Raw genomic sequence first — 17,940 nt, forward strand, 5'->3', positions numbered from 1 at the left:
AAAGAGGGCAAGAAGGAATAGGGATAGAATTTTTTGAGGATTACTGATCCACAGGGGAGGAGGACTTGGAGAGAGAAACTGAGAGAAAAAGAGATTCAGAAAGATACTTTTGTGGAGTAACATAATCTTGTGACCTTTTAAGATATTGCAACCAAGGATTTAGCCATGTCATATTTTTGCATCCCTAGGCATCTGGGGTCACCATCTCTTATACTTGCCAAGCGAAGTGAACACAAAGGCCGTCCAAATAGTGCTACTAAGGCATTTGATTAATTGATTTTGCATCTAATTCAGCATCTAGAGATCTACACAGTATTCTCTTTTTTATGCAGATATTTCTTTATTATTATTATTTTAAGTTTATTTTTGAGAGAGACAGACAGTGTGAGCAGGAGAGGGGCAAAGAGAGAGAAAGAGAGAGAGAGGGAGAGAATCCCAAGCAGGCTTCACGATGCCAGCACAGAGCCCAATGTGGGGCTTGAGCTCATGAAACCATGAGCTCATGACCCAGGCTGAAAACAAGAGTCCGATGCTTAACCAACTGAACCACCCAGGTGGCCCTATGCATATATTTCTGAAAAATTTAGATTTCTCTCAACTACATGAGTCCCTAGCCCAAGGATTTCATTACAAAAATGTAAAATGTCCCCAACCAAACTATTCAAGTGATTTTAAAACACAATCATTTGTGACATCCCAAGTGGGATCCACTCTAAGGACAAAAAGAAATGCAAAAAGATTTTCAAGTAGTGATATTGTTGGTGGTAGTGTTGATATTGTTATTCTGCAACTATCACTGGTGAACTGTGGAATAAAACAAACCAGTATTAATGACAGTGTCTTTGTGAACCAGGAGTTTTGGTGTGGGATAAAGAGATACAGATTTATCATTGATGAAGTTAAATAAAAATTCTGTAATTCTGAATTTAAATTGGAAATATAACTGTGAGCTCAAGGCATATTCTATCCTAAAACATTTCCTAGCTTTATGGTGAAAAGGCCTAGAAACAGTAACCCAGTAGCAATGACACCCCTACATTTGAACTGAGCTTTCTAAACACCATTTCGCACTGAAAGGAACTCCTTAGGGAAATGGAGGATTTCAGGTATTGTCCAAGATAAGCAAGGAAGCCTTCAAAAACTATTAGGATTGGGGGTGCCTGGGTGGCTCAGTCGGCTAAGTGTCTGACTTCAGCTCAGGTCATGATCTCATGGTTCATGGGCCTGAGCCCCATGTCGGGCTCTGTGCAGACAGCCCAGAGCCTGAAGCCTGCTTCTGGTTCTGTGTCTCCCTCTCTCTCTGGCCCTCCCCTGCTCATGCTCTGTCTCACTCTCTCTCAAAAAAAAAAAATAAACATTAAAAAAAAATTTTTTTTTTAGCTATTAGGATTGTATCAAAAGGACTCAGAAGCAACTAGAGTAGGTCCCACTGGCCAAAGATGGGACAATTTGAGTGTCAAAATGGATACTATTTGCATATTTGATATGTTCAACCATCATATTTGTAGCAAATATGTTTAAATCATTGAGTTCCCAACGATACTTAAAAACACAAACTCATTATTGGAGAATGCTAGGGCTCAACTCAGTATTTTGAAAACTGCTAGTAACTGGAAAGAACCAAGCATTCATCTGTTTTTCCTGTGGGAATTCAAGATGAGGGGGAAATTTCTCTTTGTAGAAGTTTTCCAGCGAATAAATGAAGAAGGAATGGCATAATTACAAAATCACCATTTGGAATGAATGTATCTAGGCAATGATCAACCATTCAGCATGAAAGGAGAGACAAACATTATGTCCTCCAGAGCATGGGTGGAGTACAAAATGCCACCTATTGAAGCAGCCTTGCAAAAAAAAGCCCTTTCAGTCTGAATCTGATCTAGTGTAAAGATAACTACTAATTCACAGGGAATACAGGAGATATAAATGATACCTCTGAGGCGCAAATCCAGATTGTGAGAATACTCTGAAGGAAAATTACTTTGGCTTTCTAACAAGTTGAAGAAGAAGAACGAAAAAGAAAAGGAGAACTCATGTATTAAAAGAGACTTAAGAGACATCAAACAGTTGCAGAGTGTAGATTTTATTGGATTCTAATTCAAGAAAGCAAATAAACAAAAATTATGAGACAATTGGGGAAATTTGAAGGCTAATGAACAGTTAATGGATACTTGATTTATAAAGTTGTCTGTGTGATAAGCAGTACTTTTAAAAAAGCAAATGCTTATCTTTTATAGTTACATCTTGAAATATTTGCAGATGAAATGATAAGATAGCTGGAATGCTTATAGGTCGGGAGAAGTGATAAAATGAGATTGAAACATGAATTGATAATTGTTCAAAGTGGGTGGTGGATACTCAGGTATTCATTATACCAGACTCTTTTTGTAAATGTTTGAAAATTTCCATAATAAAGCTTTAAAATTTTTTTTTAATGTTTATTCATTTTTGAGAGACAGCCAGCAGAGGAGGGGCAGAGAGAGAAGGGGACACAGAATCTGAAGCAGAATCTGATCTGACAGCTCAGAGCCTTGACTCAGGGCTAGAACTCACCGACCAGACCACGAGATCATGACCTGAGCTGAAGTCAGATGTTTAACCGACTGAGCCACCCATGTGCCCCCATAATAGAACTTTAAAGTCAGAAATTATCTGTGAGCCCATTGAGTGTGTGTGTGTGTGTGTGTGTGTGTGTGTGTGTACTCAGTTGGTATTGGAGCAGTTTGACCATCATCCTTGTCAAAGCCTATTGACCAAACACCACCCAGAACAAACCTGTAGTCAAAAAAGTTGGGCTTACATGGCTTGCTGCAGCAAGGTAAGAGTGCTGCTGTTATTATGGGATGGGCCTCTTCTAGAGTTTGGGCCTCTGTTGGATAACCTTTTTTTTTTTTTTTTTTTAAACGCTTATTTTTCGAGAGACGGAGAGAGACAGTGAATGGGGAAAGGGCAGAGAAAGAGAGGGAGACACAGAATCCCGAAGCAAGCTTCAGGCTCTGAGCATAGAAGCCCAACGCAGGGCTAGAACTCACGGAGCAGACCGTGAGATCATGACCTGAGCCAAAGTCAGATGTTTAACCCACTGAGCCACGCAGGGGCCCCGGGATAATTCTTAACTACAGTTTAGCCTAGTGAGGGCCAATTTGGGATTGAATATTGTCAAGACACAGAGGCATTTCAGTAATTGGGTATCTAAATTTTTACACTTCAATTAATATCCAAGTCTGTATTGCACGATCCTTCTGTGTTAGGAAGTAACTGCAACCAGAAAGGAAGTAGAACCAGTTGGATAACAGCTACTAATTTGCATATTCTTTGTACTGGGATGAAAAACCCACCTGTGGCCAAGAGGTGAGCACCCTTTTGAAAGCACAGACAAGGTTAAATGACAGGAGAAACACAGCAAGAAGCTGTGGGTTTTAAAATAAAGGAGAAGACTTGGAAATGGGTACAGAGAATTGTCACGAGACACATTAAAATGGACCTACCTGGACAAATGTACCCATCATAGTAGAAATGGTTTAAATATTTTTGAACATCTGCTGGTGCCACATGCTATGCTGAGTGATCTGATGATAGTATTTCGAATCCTTACAACAACCCTGAAAGGCAAATTTTATCCCTGTTTTATAGAAGACGAAGCTCAGACCATCTTGTCCAAAGTTGCCTAATTCAAGTCCAGATTTTTCTGACTCAGAAGTCAATATTCTTTGCATGATAGCGTCTTCTGTGGGTTCACAGGTGGCTGAACTTAGATGGAGAAAAGGAAAAAAAGAAAAGATACAGATTGAGACAAGATGCAAGAAATAGTTGACCAGAGAAAACAGTCCTAGATCTTCAAAGTTGAGTGCGGGCTAAGAGAATGAGCACCTCACTGAGTGGTAAGAAGAGAGGCTGGCCTCCAGCTTTTATATACCTAAGGAGTTAAACAAAATTCTAGTGTGTTTAAACACATTGAAACTTCTTAACTTCTAGCAGTGTGCCGAAAACATAGAAGTTAATCATTTGACAGCCTCTTTTATTTTGTGTCAAATGAAAGAAACAACTAGGAAACAAGTTTGTTGTTGTTGTTGTTGTTGTTGTTGTTGTTGTTGTTGTTTTTGCATAACAAGATACTGTTTCAAAATTCATTTCAGATAATCTCAGGGATGGTCACTAGGTATTCAGTTATAGTATAAGGGCCTACTTGAGGAAAGGGCCTTCACCGTAGAGGAAAAGTTTGCCTTTTTTGTCAGCTTGATGTCTTTCTTTCTCTTTCTTTCTTTCTTTCTTTCTTTCTTTCTTTCTTTCTTTCTTTCTTTCTTTCTTCATAAGTTTTCTTTTAAGAGGCAGTGAGAATTATATAACTTGTTTTCTTTCTGTTTCTCTTTTTGTTTTAACTGTTTAGAGAAGTTCAGAGGAAAATATAATGCTCATAGTATTTATATAAATTTGGGGTTTTGTTATATAGTTTGTCTTTTTTTATAGCTTTTGAATTTTCTATTTTTATGTTACTTGTTGTTTGCTATGTTTGTTTTTGGTTACATGTGAGGCATTGTTTACCTTTTTGCAAGTCTCTTTAAATCTCTTTTGGATAAATTAAGTTAGAATAAAAGCAAATCAAATATTTTTGGAAGTGGGAATTTAAATTTAAGTTAAATAAAAAGGCATTCATTTTTCATAGCTTGGAATTCTGCCGTGTTACTCATTTGGAACTATTATGTACAGACATACTCTTTACTTTGTAAAGAATACTTTATCTACACATTTGGTGTTTTCATCAATTCCTGGAAAGGTGAAGAAAGCAGCGCTTGTGTTTCCCTGCATTAAGAACAGAGCTCCAAAAATAAAATGCTTCTCAAATCAACGATTGCAGGCTGATGCAGCAAAAGATGGGTTTCTTTTGGATGAGTTTGTTAAGATGCTGGCAAGTGTGAGATTATTTTTGGATTGAGAGTTTATAAATTGGTGGCTCCTCCTTTGAGGGGATCACAAACTCCTTTTGAAATCTAATGAGACATATAAGCCCCATCCCCAGAAAAATGCTCCAATGTGTGCTTTGACATATTAACTACAATTTCTTAGGGGTACATAAGCCTCCTACTAGGGGGCTGGGACAGACATGACTCCTCTTTACTTTGAAAGCACTGAAGCCGGGCCACCAGGCTTCACGGAGGAGCTACCCCTTTCCTGTGGACAGTGGTGAGAGCAAGGTGGGCACTTGAGTGAGGCTGTCAATAGCCAGCTCAAAACAGGAATAAAACCATTGGCAAACAGATCCTGCTCTTCTGACTCTAAGAGAGCCGTGATTCACGGCGGCCTTGAAGCAGTTCTGTTCTGGCCATCAAGTAGTTCTGAAAAATACTTGAGACTATCCATTACAGTATAGGCCCTTCCAGACTTAGTTTGGTTTAGTTGGTTTATATTAATTTGTATCTTGAGGTCTTGTAGAGGGGGAAATGCTCTATTAACTATTTGGATAAGAACTGAATTCTGTCACCATAAAGCGTTTTTATGCTTTGTGTTTCCTTATCTTCAGGTGAAGAATTAGACACACTATTAAAAGCCTTCTTTTTTACTGTGGCCTCGATGTTTGTGGAGCCTGCCACCAGTGGCTCCTGGCCTCCTGGGAGCTGCAGATCTTCTAGCATCTGAAAAAAGGAATATTCTCCTGATTGTGAAGGTGCATGTGAGTAACTGATAAGGGTAGAACAGAGGGTGAAAGTAATGAGAGAGGGGCGCCTGGCTGGTTCAGTTGGTTAAGCATCCAGCTCTTGATTTCAGCTCAGGTCATGATGTCACCGTCCATGAGATCATGAGATCCAGCCCCACGTCGGGCTCTGCGCTGACAGCACTGAGCCTCTGTTTCCTCTCTCTCTGCCTCTCCCCCCACTTGCTACCTTTCTCTGTCTCAAAATAAATAAACATTAAAAAACGTTGTAAGAGGGGCGCCTGGGTGGCTCAGTTGGTCAGCTCAGGTCATGATCTCGCGGTCCATGAGTTCAAGCCCCGCGTCGGGCTCTGTGCTGACAGCTCAGAGCCTGGAGCCTGTTTCAGATTCTGTGTCTCCCTCTCTCTCTGCCCCTCCCCCGTTCATGCTCTGTCTCTCCCTGTCTCAAAAATAAATAAACGTTAAAAAAAAAATTAAAAAAAAAAAAACGTTGTAAGAGGAGACTACGTGGCTCAGTCGGTGAAGCGTCCGACTTGATTTCGGCTCAGTCATGATCTCCTGATTCATGAGATCATGAGATTGAGCCCCCACCCGCCCCCCCCCCCCACCTCGGACTCTGCACTGACACAGGGATTCTGTCACCCTCTCTGTCTGCCCCTTGCCCACTCACATGTGCACAGGTGCTCTCTCTCTCTCTCTCTCTCTCAAAAATAAAAATACGTACATACATACATACATACATACATACATATTAAAAATTTTTTTTAAAGAAATTCATGAGAGAGATTAGGGTTCAGTTGTGTGGCGGAACATAATAAGTTGTGTCCTGGGGATCTTGAGTGTAAAGCAATCTTTTTGGTTTCCTTGCCTTCAGTGTTTCTCAGTAGGGGCCCTAATGCCATTATGAGAGGGACAATTCTTTGTTTTGTGGAACTGTCTTGCCCAGTGCAGGGCAGTTAGCATTCTTGTCTCCCCTTCCCTGCTAAGTGCCCTCTGCATCCCCAGTCAAGGTAAAATTTGAAAGTACCGCCACAAATTTCCAAAGCCCCACTCCCACCCCAAAGGTGATACCACTCTGGTAGAGGAATCCTTCTAGATATTTTCAATCCCAAGTGGTCTCACACTACCATGACCTCAACTGGCTCAGTAGAAGTCTTTTCGCCTTAAGGACCATCCTTGCTTTAGATCTAAACAGTTTATTTTTGTGAGCTCAAGGACGTGACCTTCTCTGAACTCTCTCACAGAAAAGAGATGATTGATTCCTTTTCATTCACATACTTGGCTTCTCTCTGGAGCCTCCCAAGGACAGGGCCACACAAACACATACCTCAGCCCCATCACCTGTAGAATGTGGACTTCAAGCCCATGCTGTCAAAGCTCTAGGGATTTCCTACACCCTAGTCCTAACCCAGCAGCTCTGCTTTGAGCTGTTTTACATTTTGGGATACGGGGTATGCGTTCATTAGGAAAAAAGAGTTCTATTGCTTAAATGGATTAAAAAACCAACAGATTATATGTTTTTTAAGGTATCTCTTTTGGTGCCAAAGTCCTTATATATAATTACATCACTTCCCTGTCCCCTCATTTGAGTAGAACTTGGAAATTGAATGGGCATAGGGGACATTTATGCTGCTAAGTTACACAGCAGGATATCTCCTCCATATGTCAGACATTATTCCAAATTATCAGAGTCCATGATATACTACAAGGTGAGCCTTCAGTCTGTGAATTACTACCCCTTTAGGTCTACTTGCTGGATTTTTAGTTATCCAGTGGTGACATCCAGCTAGACTGTTCCTCAGAAGGATTTGGGGGGTTTCTGATTGACTCCTGGACTCCAGCAACATAGGTTCCTCTGTCTTCTGAAGAGCTCTTGACATACTTATTAAAGTGTTGCAGATAAGTCAAATAGAACTGGTAGGAGAATTTATCATGAGAAACATATGGTAATTAGGGTTGAGGATTGATGCCTTGTGTTTTGTTTTGTCCCCAGACATTGACTGCTAATTAGGCAAAGGTTTCTCAGTTATTTGGGCCTGGACTTTAGCCACTGCTATACCAGGAATAATGGTCTGTCATTCTCACCAAATGTTAGATTTCTTCTCCTTCCTTTGTTCCATCTTAGATTTGGACTGTTCAGTAACCAAAATTCACTTGGATCCTGGTGCCACACCAAGGAACATTCTCAGCTAGTTGAGACTTCTTCAAGCATGGATTGAGCACCTAAAATTCGCTAGAAATGTTTGTTAGAATTAAGGCCTTCTAGGAGATTACAGTCTTCCCATGGAGACAAATATACACAAATGAAAAATAACAGTCAAATGCAAGATAAATATAATATAATACTTACTGGAAAAAGTTACCATCCAGTGCCAAAGACGCAGCTTTTAACTTTGGCTGCATATTATAATCATCTGGGGAGGATTTAACAAATCCTGCTGCTCAGCGGGGGCTCCTGGGTGGCTCAGTCAGTTAAGTGGTCGACTTTGGTTCAGGTCATGATCTCACAGTCTGTGAGTTCCAGCCCCGCGTTGGGCTCTGTGCTGACAGCTCAGAGCCTGCAGCCTGCTTCGGATTCTGTGTCTCCCTCTCTCTCTGTCCCTCCTGTGCTCACCCTCTGTCTCTCAAAAAATGAATAAACATTAAAAAAAAAATACTGATGCTGAAACTATACCCCAGACCAATTAAGACAGCATTTCTCGAGGTGGAACCCAACCACCAGGATTTTTGTTGTTAATACTCCCTATGTGATTTTATGTGTGACTAAAGTTGAGAACCACCAGTCTAAAGGGATGATGAAGACAGGAAAGTCCATTTAAACAGGAATTTCTGTGGACAGTAGGAAGAGTTGAGCTTGATGCCACCTGGTATTATGTGGGAAAATCTGAGTCATAAAAGGGTTAGGAGCTCATATGGATCTTAAAGCTCTAAGTAAAAGAGAATCTCAAATAATTTGGTGAGGAGCTATGACTTCTAATGCTGGCCTTGCTCCTGATGTGGGGCAGTGTTTCCAGCATTTCTTCACTCCCCTCCGGTGGAATTAATTATACTTTGTCCCATTCAATTCTAGTTTTTGTTTGTTTGTAAAATCTTTCTCCTTTTTTTAAAACTTAAATTAAACTTTTTTGTTTCTTTATAAAAATTTAATTGTGGTAAAATACACGTAATATAAAATTTACTATGTTAACCATTTTTAAATATACAGTTCAGTAGTGTTAAGTACATTCACATTGTGCAACTAAATCACCAGAACTTTGTATCTTGCAAAACTGAAACTCTGTACTCATTAAACATAAACTTATTTCTTTTGAGATAATTATAGCTTTATAGTGCAATTGTAAAAAATAATACAGAGAGATCCCACGTACCCTCTGCCCAGTTTCTCCCAATGGTAACACCTTGGGAAACTATAGTACAATATTACAATCAAGATGCTGACATTGACACAATCAAGATAAAGGACATCACAAGGATCCCTCATGTTGCCATACCTACTGCCCTCCCATTTCCATCCCTACCTTAACATTAGTAAAACCCAGTCCGTTCTCCATTCCTATAATCTTGTCATTTTAAGAATATTATATTAAAAAAAAAAAAGAATATTATATTAACAGTCATAATATGTATGGCTTTGAGGATTGTCTTTTTTCTTTTCTTTTTTTTATAAGAGGGCTTTTTAAAAAAATGTTGATTTACTTTTGAGAGACAGAGCATGAGCGGGGGAGGGGGAGAGACAGGGACACACAGAATCCAAAGGAGGCTCCAGGCTCTGAGCTGTCAGCACAGAGCCCGATGCTTGATGTGGGCCTCCAACTCACGAGCCATGAGATCATGACCTGAGCCAAAGTCAGATGCTTAACCAACCGAGCCACTCAGGTGCCCCAGGATTGGCTTTTTTCACTCAGCATAATTCTCTGGAAAGTCATCCAAGTCATGTGTGTATCAGTAGTTTATTCCTTTTTTATTGCTGAGTAGTATTCCATGCTGTAGATATACCGTAGTCTGTACCACTCATTTGTTGAATGACATTGGCCTTGTTTCAAGTTTTTGGTTATTATTAATAAATCTGTTATAAACATTTGCGTACAGGTTTTTGTGTGAACATTAGTTTTAATTTCTCTGGAATAAATTCCCAGGAGAGCAAACGCTGGGTCATATAAAAGTTGCATATTGAGGGGTTTTTTTGGCTTGTTCATTTAATAAACGGCCAAACTATTTTCCAGAGTGGCTGTACCATTATCCATTCCCAGAAGCAATGGATGAGTGATCCAGTTCCTCTGCCTTCTCATCAGCATTTGGTGTTATCATTTTTTTGAATTTTAGCCATTCTGAGAGGTATGTAGTTATATCTAATTGTGGTCTTAACTTGTATTTCATAATGGCTAATAATGTGGGACATCTTTTCATGTACTTATCTGCTACCTGCATATTCCCTTTGGTGAAATGTCCTTTCATGTCTTTTGACCATATTCTCATTGGTTGGGTTTATTTTTATTGTTAGGTTTGAGAGTTCTTTATATATTCTAGGTAATAGTCCTCTGTCGTGTATGTGGTTTACAAATATTTTCTCCCAATCACTGACTTGTCTTTTCATCCTCATAACAGGGTCTTTTGCAAAGCAAATGTGTTTACTTTTGATAAAGTCTAACTTACCAGTTTTTCCTTTTATGGATCATGCTTTTGGTGTCAAATCTTTGACTAGCCCTAGCTCAGGAAGAGCTTTTTTTTTTTTTTTCCCTTTTCCTAAAAGTTTTACACTTCACATTTAAGTTGGTAATCCACTTTGAGTTAGTTCTTATATAAGGTATAAAGCTAAAGTTGAGAGATTTGTCTGTTTTTTGCCTATGGATGTCCACTTTCTTCGGCAATGTATATTAAAAAAGCTCTTACTTCTTCTGCACCTTTGTAAAAAACAATCCGTTGGGCATATTTGTGTGAGTCTGTTGCTGAGTTCTCTGTTTCATTAATCTGTATCTTTCTGCCAGTACCACACCACCTTGACTACTGTAGTCTTAGATGTCTTGAAAATGGGTAAGGTGATTCTTCCCACTGAATTCTTCTTCAAAATTTGTTTTAGCCACTCTAGTTCCTTTGCCTTTCCATTTAACTTTTAGAATAATTTAGTCTACATCTGCAAAAAATCTTGCTAGGATTTCTCTTTCACTGTCTTTTTTTTATTGTGGTAATATACACAAAACAAAGTTCACAATTTTAACCATTTTAAAGTGCACAATTCAGTGGCATTTAATACGTTTAAAGTGTTGTGCAGCAATCACCACTAGTCCAGAACATTTTCATCACCCCAAAAGGAAGCTCTGTACTCTTACCCAGTCATTCCCCAACCTCTGGCAACGACCAGTCTGCTTTCTGTTTCTATGAATCTGCCCATTCTGGACATTTCATATAAATGGAATCATACAATATGCGACTTTTGTGTCTGGCTTCTTTCTTTTAGCATAATGTTTTCAAGGTTCCTCCAAATTGCAGCGTGTATCAGTATCTCTTTCCTTCTTATATCCAAAGAATATGCCATTGTATTTATATACCATAGTTGTTTCTCAACATTTGGGTTGTTTCCACTTTTGGCGACTGTGAACAGCATGCTGCTATGAATGTGCATGGATAGGTATTTCTTTTGAGTACGTGTTTTCAGTTCTTTGGGGTATAATTACTTTGGAGTGGAATTACTGGGTCATATACTATGTTTAACTTATTGAGGAACTGCCAAGCTATTTTCCACAGCAGCTGAAACATTTTACATTCCCACCAGCTCCAATTTCTCCTCATCTTCACTGACACTTGCTATTTTCCAGAGTTATACCCACCCCCAAAGTGTGAAATGGTATCTTATTATGGTATTGACTTGCACTTCCCTAATGATCAATGACATTGAGCATCTTTTCATGTGCTTGCTGGTCGTTTTGAATATCTTCTTTGGGAGAAACCCCAGTCATTTGCTCATTTTTCAGTTAGGCCGTTTGTCTTTTTGTTGTTCCATTGTATTCCCTTTACTCTCGAAGGATATTGTCACTGGATATAGGAATCTGGGTTGATCGTCTTTTCTCTCAGTGCTTGGAAAATTTTGTGTCACTTCTTCTGGCCTCCATGGTTTCTGATGAGAAATCTGTCACAGTTCTTCCCCTAGCAGTAAGATGTCATTTTTCATTGCTTTCAAGATTTTTTCTTTGATTTTAGCTTTCAGCAGTTTGACCATAATGTCTCAAATTAATGGCATGAATTTGTTTAGGTTTATCCTCTTTGAGGTGTGCTTGGCTCCTTGAATGCATAGATTTTATCCCTCTGCCATATTTAGGGAGTTTCAACCATTATTTCTTTCAGTGCTTTTCTCAGTCCTGTTCTTTTTTTTTTTCTCCTTCTGGAAATCTGATGACATAACAGACCTATTGCTATAATCCCACAGTCCCCAAGACTCTGCCTTTTTTTTTTTTTTCATTTTATTTCTCTGTTGTCTAAGTTGAGTAATTTTTATTGTTGTATCTTCTAGTTCACTGATTCTTTCCACTGCCCCCTCCATTCTGCTGTTGAACCCATCCACTGAGTTGTTTTGTTTTGGTTATTGTATCTTGTAAAAACGTTTACTTATTTATTTTGAGCCAAAGAGAGAGAGTGTGCAAGTGAGTGAGCGTGAGGGAGGACAGAGAGTGAAGGAGAGAGAGAATCCCAAGCAGGCTCCATACTGTCAGTACAGAACCTGACTCTGGGCTAGAGCTCATGAGCTCATGAACATTTAACTGAGCCACCCAGGTGCCCCAAGGTTATCGTATTTTTTAGTCTTAAAATTTCCATTTAGTTTTTCTTTAAATCTTCTATTTCTTTGCTGAAAGTTTTCCTTTCTCTACTAGGACTTTCTTTTCTTTCTTTTTTTTTTTTTTCATTTTTTTCATGCATGTTTGTAATTGCTTGTTGAAACATTTTTATGCTGGCTGCTTTAAAATCTTTGTCAGATAATTCTAATATCCGTCATCCAGGTATGGTCTGTTTTCATTCAGTTGAAGATATTTCTCATTGGTATGATGAGTGCTATTTTATTAAAACCTGGACATTTAGAACTCTGGATCTTATTTAAACCTTGTTTAAACCTTTCTCTGACACTACTCAGGCAGTGTAAGTAGGGGTGAGTGTCTTGTTACAGCCAGGTGAGTATCTTTCCAGTTTCCCCACTCAGCCTACATTGACACCTGAGGGGAGGGGCTTCTCCTTACTGCTTAGGTGAGGGCAGGAATTTTTCAGCTGCCCGTTGGCTTCCACTGACACCAACCTGGCTGGGAGAGATAGGAAATCCTTCTTAACCCTCCCCGCATGGGCTCCACTGACAGTGGGGGGTGGAGGTGGCCTTGTTGTCACTGGGTGTTGGTGAAAATACTGACTCTCTACCATGTCTCCTCTGGAACCAATCCAGCAAAGAAGGCAAGGAAAACCTCCTAAAAGGCCTGGGGAAGGTAGAAGTCTAGGCATCCCATTCAGCCTTTACTAGTGTGGGCAGGAGTGAGCCACAGTTCTTTCTGCGGTGTTTGGCTGGAGTTGAGCAGTTATTATCTAGAAGTTTTCTACTTTGCTAGGCTGCCTTCCTGGCCCTTTGGCTAGAAAGAACAGGCTTTTGTTGGTTTTGTTTGGTTTTGTTTTCCTTTGTACCTCCTGGCATTGCCAGGTTGCTGGCTTCTTCAGCACCACATTTGGAATACATGAGACAAAAAGAAAACCCAGGGAAATCACCAGTGTGTAGTTCCTTCGGTTCTGAGGCTCTTTTCTCCACCTTTCAAGTCTTTTATGTTTTGTTTTACGTGTAATGTCCAAGGTTTTTAGATGTATTAGCAAGAGGAGGAATTGGGAAAAGCACATCTAACTCAGTCTTCTCTGATCCTTTTATTCACTTGTTTATTTCATTTTCCATTTGATTGTGAACTTTTTTTTCAAGTTTATTTATTTAAGTAATCTCTACACCCAATGTGGAGCTCAAACTCACGACCCCAAGATCAAGAGTTGCATGCTCTTCTGACTGAGCCAGCCAGGTGCCCTTTGATTATGAGCTCTTTATTTATTTTTTAAATGTTTATTTAATTCTGAGAGAGACAGAGCAGGAGTGGGGGAGGAGCAGAGAGAAAAGGAGATACAGCATCTGAAGCAGGCTCCACGTACCCACGAACTGGGAGCTCATGACCTGAGTCGAAGTCCCCTGCTTAACCGACTGAGCCACCCAGGCGCCCCTGATTATGAGCTCTTTCGGTATAGTTTTGTAACTTCAGTAACAAGTGTGGCACACGATCTGTAAATGTTTGAAAAAGGGAAAAAAAGAAATAGAACATGAAGTGAAGTGAATGAATTACACTCCTCCCCCATCTGCCCTTAGGCGTATGGTGCCAGGAAGAGGAGGTGGCCTAATCCTGTTCTGAATGATGAGGCCTCTTGGGGTGTTTTGATATTGAGAAAGGTGACCAGCTTCCAGAGTTGATACTCTTTCGTAGGTTCTCATGTGTTACCAAAAATTACCAGCAGGCGGCAGAATAATCGATGAAAACGGACTGTTGTCCAAAACACAACGAGGTTGATTTCCTCCGACGTAGAGAAATTCTACTAGCCTACCCTCCCACCCCCGCCCCCAGGTATGCTTGCAAAATGTTGCTCTGAAAGTGAGATACTTTTTTTTCACCCTTGGAGCACACGTTGCTGTACAGTGGGAACAGAGCTGGAGTAAAAAGAAGTGGGTTCTGTTAGGCTTCACGGTGGCATGTGACAACAGGATTACTGGTTTTTGTGAAAATCAATATCTATCATTTAGTAAATCTTCTCGCTAATTTCTGGCATTTAAACCCACAGGAAGTTAGGGATTGGATGACCAGAGAATGATTGCTTTTCTTAAACAATATTTTAATGTTGATACTTTAAAAGCAAAGCCAAACAACATAAAACCCCCACAAACACCCCATGTCCTACCACCCTTTTTTTCTGTCGGGCCCTGCTGATATGGACACATCATTGGTGACTCAATATTTGAATTTACTTTTTTATTCACATTATCAAATGTATTTTCTGAGTTAGCGTGGAGGGGGACTGCTTTTAAAAATTTCTGTTTGAACTCACGTGTAGAGAGTTAATTACATTGTAGTCATCTGACCAAAAAAGGCCTGAGGGAGGCTTTCATTTGTCTCATTCTTGTTTTTCTCAACTTTTTATTTTTAAAAATTTCAAACCCGCAGAAACCTTGAAAGAATAAAATAAAGAGCATTCACTTACCCCTCACCTAGAGTCATTGTCAACATTTCGTTGCATTTGCTTTCTTTTTTCACTCTCATATAAAGTTAATTTGCATACATTGATGGGTATCGTTTTAAAGGTTCCCTCAAGTGGAGGCTGCACCCCAGTTTTCTTTTTTTCCTCCTTACTCCCGCTCTCCTTTCTTCATATTAAATTTTTTTTTAAACTCCAAACCCATGCCCTTCTTTTAGTCTCCCACCAGAGTTAAGTTCACATCCTGCTGACCACCAAGGACCAGTAGGTCCAGTGGCTCTCAATTGTCTGTAATATTTGTTTTGGCCAACAGAATTTGGCCTAAGTTCACAGAAGAAAAAAAGCTGCAGTAGGACCAGAAACTTCTGGAGTTAATCACACGACAACCTTTATATTTCTTAAGGAAAAGTTCCTGGTCAATTGGGGCAAAATTCCAACTGGAGCTCTTTACTTTTCTCCTCATCACAATTCAGGAAATCTCTGCAACTACGTGAAGCTGAGAGGTTCTTTTGTGTCTCTGCGTCTCTTCCCTGATATTTGTCTCTGGTCTTAAGAGAGGATTGTGATCCTGTGTATAAGATCATCCATCCCTCAGCTCTGGGAGACAGTCTTCGGAGTTCTCTCACAGGTTTTCTACTTCAAAAAATAAATGGGAAGAAGAAATTTAGACCTGAGGAAGGTCCAATTTGGGGGAATATTAAAACCGAAAGCAGCTAGAGTAATACGCCAAAGAACAAGGAGAAACATATACACAGAACCATATACTTTCTATCAAAAGCGGCCGCCAGCCTCCCTGGTGGTCTAGTGGTTAGGATTCGGCGCTCTCACCGCCGCGGCCCGGGTTCGATTCCCGGTCAGGGAAGAATGTTTTCATTTTAATATTCCACAGAAGCCTTTTAAAAAGTAACATTGTTTCTCCTAGTCAGTTCCCCCAACCCTCCAAAGCTGAAATACAGGAAATGAAGAAATATACATAGTAAAAATTGCTCACAAGTCTACCACCTAGTAAGTGTTGACATCAAACTTTCAAAACAGAAATGGAATTATGCTAGTCATGAAGTTCTTTTTAAAATTATATTTCCAACACTTGCCAGTGGAAGTATTCTTTACTAATATGATATTTTCTTTCAATTTAACTTAGTTTTTGAAAAGGTAATATATTTACATGGTTTAGGATTCAAGTATGTAAAGGATATAACTGATAAACCTGATTTTTACTTCTGCCATCTAATAAGGTAACCAATGTTGTGTTTCATAATTATAATGACATAAATATTTTATGGAAATGCAAGTACATACATAGCTGCCTATATATTTAAATATGCTCCCCACCTTGCACAAATGATAGCACTCTACACATGCTTTTCTGCACTTTGTCTTTTTCACTTAATAATATATTTTAGAAATAGTTCCAGATTAGACATGAAGAGTTTCCTCATTCTTTCTTATGGCACATAGTATTCCATTATATTGATGATATTCCACAATTAACTGAACTAACCTCCTTTTGATGGACACTTAGGTCATTTCTAATCCTTTGCTATTACAAACAATGCTACCATAAATAATCTTGTACATTTGTCATTTTGCATGTATGTGGAATAAATGCCTAGGAATTGAAATGCTGGCTCAAAGGTATATGCACTTATAGATAGATATTGCCAGTATACCTTCCAGAGAGTTCGTGCCAATTTACACTGCCACCAGCAGTGTACAATGTATATAGAATTAAAAAAACAAAACAAAACATGTGAGTTTTCATCAAAGTATTTAATCTATCCTATTTCTGGAATTTTAAGATTCCCCCTCCCCCGCCCCTAAAATTTTGACTTTACAGATAACACTTTGATGAACAGGTGTGTAGACACACCTTTGTGTTTATGCCTAGATATTTCCTTAGGATAAATCCTTGGAAGTAGAATTACTACCTCATACCATATACTAAATGAATTAAAGAATTAAATTCAAGAACTGAAGCAATAAAAAGCTAAGAAAAATACATTAGTGGATAATTATGTTGCTATTGGGCAGAAGTCTTTTCCAAGATAAAAGCAAAGACAGAAATCATAAAGAAAAAAACTGATAGATTAGACTAGATAACAACAGGAAACTTCTGCTCACCTAAAAATCCTATAAATAATATTAAAAGACAAATGACAAACTGGTATAAATCAGTAACATCAATATAATATAAATAATAGAGAAATAAACTAATAAAAATAATTGGTAAGTATGAAAAATGATCAACCTCAATAGTAATAGAATAAATGCAAATTAAGACAAGACTTTTTATCTGGCGATTTTGTTAAGATGAAAAGAATGACATCCTGTTGACAGGTGTAATATGATAGTATTCATTGAATAGCGAAATTGGTGTTCCTGCTCCACACAGCAATTTGGCAATATGTATTCAAAGCTTTAAAATGCGTATTTTCCTTTGGAGTTTTATCTTAATGCATTTGCCCTATGAAAATACTCTCAAATTCATAACGACCTGTGTATGGAGATAACTCCATCAGGGGAGCCTTAACTCCTTCACTGGATTTCAGACGCCCCCTTCAAACCACAATAGAAAAAAACAAGAATTGACTTTTAAAAACCTGTGAATCAGTAAGAAACCACCACAGAATTTTTAATGTAACCAGAGGAGAAATCCTAGAGAACTTCTCTTCCAAGTCCTTCTCTGGCTTTGTATTTGGGAATATCTTTTACTACGAATCTCAAGACACTGAATTGTGTAACAAAAACTGGACGAGATACTCCTCATAGGGAAATCGACCAGCTCTACTACCCGTGTGCGTTGGTGGTATAGTGGTGAGCATAGCTGCCTTCCAAGCAGTTGACCCGGGTTCGATTCCCGGCCAACGCATTTTTCCACTCCTCCCCCTCCCCCTCCCCCTCCCCCCCCTCTCGAAACTTTTAAGTAGTTCAAATCAGTAAAGCACGGAAGAAGGAAAGACTTTTGACCACCCTTGAGTTCTGAGACTGTTGGTTCTGGGGGATTCTCTTGCAAAACAGAGCCTCCGGGGTTTTTGTAGCTGCAA

General features: G+C 39.2%; 2 non-coding genes across 2 annotated transcripts; both read left to right on the forward strand.

Moving 5' to 3' along the window:
• The first annotated feature begins 15,686 nt into the window (after positions 1 to 15,686).
• TRNAE-CUC lies at positions 15,687 to 15,758 on the forward strand. Its single transcript has one exon. It is a non-coding gene; the product is annotated as a tRNA-Glu (tRNA).
• A 1,935-nt stretch (positions 15,759 to 17,693) lies between these two features.
• TRNAG-UCC lies at positions 17,694 to 17,765 on the forward strand. Its single transcript has one exon. It is a non-coding gene; the product is annotated as a tRNA-Gly (tRNA).
• The last annotated feature ends 175 nt before the right edge of the window (positions 17,766 to 17,940 follow it).

The sequence above is a fragment of the Lynx canadensis genome, chromosome C1, assembly GCF_007474595.2.
Source record: "Lynx canadensis isolate LIC74 chromosome C1, mLynCan4.pri.v2, whole genome shotgun sequence".
Taxonomy (NCBI): domain Eukaryota; kingdom Metazoa; phylum Chordata; class Mammalia; order Carnivora; family Felidae; genus Lynx; species Lynx canadensis.